Source organism: Alosa pseudoharengus, unplaced genomic scaffold, assembly GCF_046254945.1.
Source record: "Alosa pseudoharengus isolate Yale_2024_CS ecotype anadromous, Long Island Sound unplaced genomic scaffold, YU_APseudo_1.1 YU_APseudo_1.1_scf_6, whole genome shotgun sequence".
NCBI classification, from domain to species: Eukaryota; Metazoa; Chordata; class Actinopteri; order Clupeiformes; family Clupeidae; genus Alosa; species Alosa pseudoharengus.
This window is the reverse complement of record NW_027468848.1, coordinates 2,345,012-2,350,011: the sequence shown is the minus strand read 5'-3', so window position 1 is coordinate 2,350,011 and position 5,000 is coordinate 2,345,012. Positions and strand designations below refer to the sequence as shown.

The 5,000-nt window shown below is 38.6% G+C and overlaps 1 protein-coding gene across 1 annotated transcript in view; it reads left to right on the top strand.

Moving 5' to 3' along the window:
* The window catches only part of LOC143105665 (retinoic acid receptor RXR-alpha-B-like), a 91,028-nt gene that overhangs the window by 75,545 nt on the left and 10,483 nt on the right, over positions 1-5,000 (top strand). The gene's annotated exons all lie outside the window — the stretch shown is intronic.

Genomic DNA, 5,000 nt, shown 5'->3' with positions numbered 1-5,000 from the left:
TTCACAAATTGTCATGCCAATAAAGCATTTTAAATTTGAATTTGAGTGAGTGAGTGTCTGAGTGTGTGTGTGTGTGAGTGAGTGAGTAAGTGAGTGAGTGAGTGAATAAGTGTGTGTGTGAGTAAGTGTGTGAGTGAGTGAGTGCGTGAGTGTGTGAGTGAATAAGTGTGTGTGTGAGTGAGTGTGTGAGTGAGTCATACTGATAAGTTTCTGTCAGGGATTCTATGTCACTTTCACCAGATAACGAGTTTGAAACTGAGAGTGAAATAGTGGGATATAGAGAGACAAAGAGAGAGAGAGAGAGGAGAGAGAGAGAGAGAGAGAGAGAGAGAGAGAGAGAAAGAGAGAGAGGAGAGAGAGAGAGGGAGAGAGAGAGAAGGAGAGAGAGAGAGGAGAGAGAGGGAGCAGCAGTTCCACACCTACCTGTCACCCTCTGTCCTCTGCAGATGCCCTTCACCATCACACACACACACACACACACACACACACACACGCAGACACACACACACGCAGACACACACACACACACACACACACACACACACACGCAGACACACACACACGCAGACACACACAAACACACACACACACAAACACACGCACACACACACACGCAGACACACACACACACACAAACACACGCACACACACACACGAACACACACACACAGACACACACACACACACACACACACACACACGCAGACACACACACACACACACACACACAAACACACGCACACACACACACGAACACACACACACAGACACACACACACACACACACAGACACACACACTCACACGCACACACACACACACACACAGAGCTCACCTGCCATCTGAATCACCCTCATAAAAAGTTCCTGTGCACCGTTTTCCCTCTCCTCTTAGCTCATCTCTCCCCATGAGTGTGTGATGGATAGCATTTTCACATTAAGCCTTTCATGCACACACACACACAGACACACACAGACACGCACGCACGCACACACACACACACACACACACACACACACAGATGAATGGGGCCCGGTGGCCCAGGCACGGCGTGTACGTTATAACTCACGGAGCGGAAAGTGATGAGTCACGGGGTGAAGAGAGGATCAGGAGTGCGTCATGGCGATATATACGATATGTACAGCATACACACACACACACACACACACACACATGGCTGATATATACGATAAGTACAGCATATACTGCTTAAGAGCTGATAGAATATATACGATATGTACAGCATATGCTGCTTAAGAGCTGATAGAATATATACGATATGTACAGCTAAGAGCTGATAGAATATATACGATATGTACAGTATACTGCTTAAGAGCTGATAGAATATATACGATATGTACAGTATATGCTGCTTAAGAGCTGATAGAATATATACGATATGTACAGTATATACTGCTTAAGAGCTGATAGAATATATACGATATGTACAGCTAAGAGCTGATAGAATATATACGATATGTACAGCTAAGAGCTGATAGAATATATACGATATGTACAGTATATACTGCTTAAGAGCTGATAGAATATATACGATATGTACAGCTAAGAGCTGATATAATATATATACGATATGTACAGCTAAGAGCTGATAGAATATATACGATATGTACAGCATATGCTGCTTAAGAGCTGATGAACGCTGTCTGTGAGGAGCAAATGGATCGATCCATCAACCTCAGCTCACACACACACATCAGCTCACACACAAACACATCAGCTCACACACATCAGCTCACACACACACACACATCAGCTCACACACACATCAGCTCACACACACACACATCAGTTGATAGGCAACTGTGAGGTGTTAGCAACATGCTAGTTCACTGACATAAGCTTTGCAAATAAACTCAGACATATTTTGGTTACAATGACGGGGTTATCCGAATGTAAACTATCTATCTGCCAGTAACGTTTTGAAATTAACACTTCGTATCGCCAACAAACAGCAGGAGTTCGTTCTGACAACCTTTGCGGTGGTGAGCGACGCAGACATAAGAGACACAAAACTTTGAAAGGTTTACGCCGACTTAAAGGCAACTGCATTGTGTCGATGCAGAAGCATAAATTCTATTCACCAGCACATCAGTGAGAGTGTTTACATCGTATGCATCCACGCACATTGTATGGGCGTACAAATAGCAGTCGCTTTCAAAATAAAAGCAACGATATTGATTTGCGTGCATTATCTCTATGCTAGGCTATTGACTATTGTTCTTTCACGGACCTTACGCGGGCCGGTCAGGGAAAGCCCACGGGTTGCCCATGAATGGTCTAAGGGGTTTGCCATTCTGAGTACCGTTTCGGTCATACAGTCTAAGCGTTATGGCGGTGAAATGCACCGCGATGCAAAACAACCCAAACGCAGAACCATAAAAAGGTCACGACGCCGTAGCTACCGTGGAGTTCATGTTGAGCCCTTTAGGGAGAAATTTGTAAATACATGTCCAACATTTCCACCTTAGGGAAAAATTTGTCAATACATGTCCAACATTTCCACCTTAGGGCGAAATTTGTCAATACATTTATTTTCAAAGACCTGTTGGGTTTGGTCCATCTGTAAACTTTTCATGGTTTCAGTCAGTCTAAAATGACATGTTGGCTTTGGCTAGGAAAACTCTTAATCTGCTTTACCCCCAATCTATAATCTTAATGCACTTTAATCCAATCCATAAACTCATATCTTAATGCACTTTAATCCAATCCATAAACTCATATCTTAATATACTTTAATCCAATCCATAAACTCATATCTTAATGTACTTTAATCCAATCCAATCTATATCTAAACTCATATCTTAATCTGCCTTAATCCAATCTCTAAACCTTAATAGAATCTATAAACCCTTATCTTAATCTACCTTAATCCAATCTATAAACTTCTATCTTAATCTACCTTAATCCAATCTCTATACCTTAATTCAATCTATACACCCATATCAGTTTCAGTAGTAAATGAAGCACTGGTGTCTATGTAATGTTGCTTTTGGTCAGTAAGAAATGTGGTAACACTCCATAATAAGGTGCCATAATAAATAGCAAACTAGTAATTACCTAACCCTTAGTTAATTGTTACTAACATATCTATTTGGCACAAGTTAATAGTTTTTTAATAATTAATTAAATATTAGTTGTTTGCATAAAATCTGTATGTTAATGTTTTAGCAAATCTATTAACTAATATTGTATTAATATGTGTTAATAGTTAAATAAATGTATTTTTGGCACTAATTAACAGTTATTTCTTGCATCATTTAAATGTTAAATGTTTATTTGCAAACTATATGTTAATATAAAAGTTAATGACTTATTATTATTTAACTAATTGTTATTAAACTGTGCTTCTGCCTATCCCAATATGAACCGCTCTCCATAGGACCCTTACAATAGATAGATAGATAGATAGATACTTTATTGATCCCCAAGGGGAAATTCAAGAAAAAAACACGGAGCTACCTTGACATGCTGCCACTGTTGTCGGCGCCGGAACCGCTTTCAATAAAGTTGGTTAAGCTTAATTAATATATTAGTAGTATATAGCTATAAGCGTGGGGCCCCTTATAATAAAGTTGGTTAAGCTTAATTAATATATTAGTCATATATAACTATCAGTATGGGGGACCCTTATAATAAAGTTGGTTAAGCTTAATTAATATGTTAGTAGTATATAGCTATCAGTGTGGAGCCCCTTATAATAAAGTTGGTTAAGCTTAATTAATATATTAGTAATATATAACTATCAGTATGGGGGACCCTTATAATAAAGTTGGTTAAGCTTTATTAATATATTAGTAATATATAACTAGTCAGACGGTGAAGGGACTGAGACCAAAACTGGCTTATCACATTTATTCCTTTAGGAAAAGTTAAAACTAAACAACAAGTAGTTGAATGGGCTATATTACATGCATCATTCCTATACCATCACTGTCAGCCCTACTAGCAAGGGAGACATGCGACATGGAATGTTCAGGTGCACAGAACAACAGTGTATTAATATTCTGAGACTCACTAAACACTCACAGACGTAGACCATACGGAGGTAATGCATAAACATAATGCTAAACTAATGTACATTCATTTCCTGCTAGACTGAATTGCACTTTCCATGCACACTAAGCTAAACTACACTGAATGCATGGAAAGTTGCTAGCGGAGTTTGAAGCTAGTCACTAGACTCAGTGTGTGTGAACTCGTGGTCATAATGAAAACATTAATAAACGTTCTCTAAGTTGCTAGAATTGCACCCAAATCTTAACAATACATGTAAAGTAACATAATACAGGTGGTATATCAAAGTTTTCAACTTAAACAACATTTTACAGTTACAAAATTAAAACAAAGTGGGGAGAGCTTTATACAGTCAACCTACGCAATGCAAAGCATAACGCTTCTGATCGGCTATGGCAACAATACAAGGACAAAACGCAGCAGAGCTGCAGTATAGCGTTTCTCCAAAGGGGGCTTCAAAACACCAATCTCAATAAAGCTGCTTAATTACGACGAAAATCACATACAAACACTAAACTACATTTCTAACTCTGTTACACCCCCCTCCCCTGAATTTCACCAAATTCAAGCAGCAACCAAATAGTACTTCCAAAGGCAAAGAGTACACTACTTTCAAACACTAGACAGAGTCACCAATTACAGGACAGCCAACCACAGAGGTATCCAATAAGGATGAAGTGGAAGAAGAGGAGCGCAAACTCTCACACAACCAACCACTGGCAGTAGGGTGCCTTATACACCCCACAAGACCATAAAGCCATAAACCATAAATTCCATAAATTATCCACAAAGCTAATCAGAAAAGCTAGATAAATAATAATATGTCATTAACTTTTATATTAGCATATAGTTTGTAAATAAACATTTAACATTTAAATGATGTAAGAAATAACTGTTAATTAGCGCCAAAAATATATTTAGTTAACTATTAACATATATTAATACAATATTAGTTACTAGATTTGT